The sequence below is a fragment of the Numida meleagris genome, unplaced genomic scaffold (genome assembly GCF_002078875.1).
Source record: "Numida meleagris isolate 19003 breed g44 Domestic line unplaced genomic scaffold, NumMel1.0 unplaced_Scaffold542, whole genome shotgun sequence".
In the NCBI taxonomy this organism is placed as follows: Eukaryota; Metazoa; Chordata; class Aves; order Galliformes; family Numididae; genus Numida; species Numida meleagris.
The window spans coordinates 1-1092 of record NW_018364758.1 but is presented as its reverse complement, the minus strand read 5'-3'; positions in this window follow the sequence as shown (position 1 = coordinate 1092).

Sequence of the window (1092 nt, the reverse complement as noted above, 5' to 3'; positions counted from 1 at the left end):
GGGACATCGTGGGGACATCATCAGTGGGGACATCAATGGGGATGGAGACATCACTGGGAACATCATGGGGACGTCATTGGTGGGGACATCAGTGGGGATGGGGACATCAATGGGGATGGGGACATCATGGGGATGGGGACATCATGGTGACATCATTGGTGGGGACATCAGTGGGGACGGGGATGTCAATGGGGACATCATGGGGACGTCATTGGTGGGGACGTCAGTGGGGATGGGGACATCATGGGGACATCATGGGGACGTCATCAGTGGGGACATCATGGGGAAGGGGACATCATGGGGACACCGTGGGGACATAATTGGTGGGGACATCAATGGGGATGGGGACATCAATGGGGACATCATGGGGACATAATTGGTGGGGACATCAATGGGGATGGGGACATCATGGTGACATCATTGGTGGGGACATCAATGGGGACGGGGACGTCAATGGGGACATCATGGGGACGTCATTGGTGGGGACGTCAGTGGGGATGGGGACATCATGGGGATGGGGACATCATGGGGATGTCATCAGTGGGGACATCAGTGGGGACAGGGACATCAATGGGGACATCGTGGGGACATCATGGGGATGGGGACATCAATGGGGACATCATGGGAAAGGGGATGTCATGGGGATGTCATCAGTGGGGACATCATGGGGACGTCATCGGTGGGGACATCAGTGGGGATGGGGACATCAATGGGGACATCAGGGGGGACACAATGGGGACATCATGGGGATGGGGACGTCAGTGGGGATGGGGACATCATGGGGACGTCATCAATGGGGACCTATGGATGCTATAGGTCCCATAGGACCCCCCCCGAGCTCTCTGTGTTCCCTATAGCTCCCATGCAGCCCCCTATGGACCCTATGGCCCCCATAGGTCCCTTATCGACCCTATGGCCCCTATAGGTCCCCCCCAGCCCCCATAGGTCCCATAGGGTCCCCATAGCCCCCTATGGATCCTATAGGTTCCATAGGATCCCCCCCCGAGCCCTCTGGGGCCCCTATAGGTCCCATGCAGCCCCCTATGGACCCTATGGCTCCCATAGGTCCCTTATGCCCCCCCTCCCCCACCC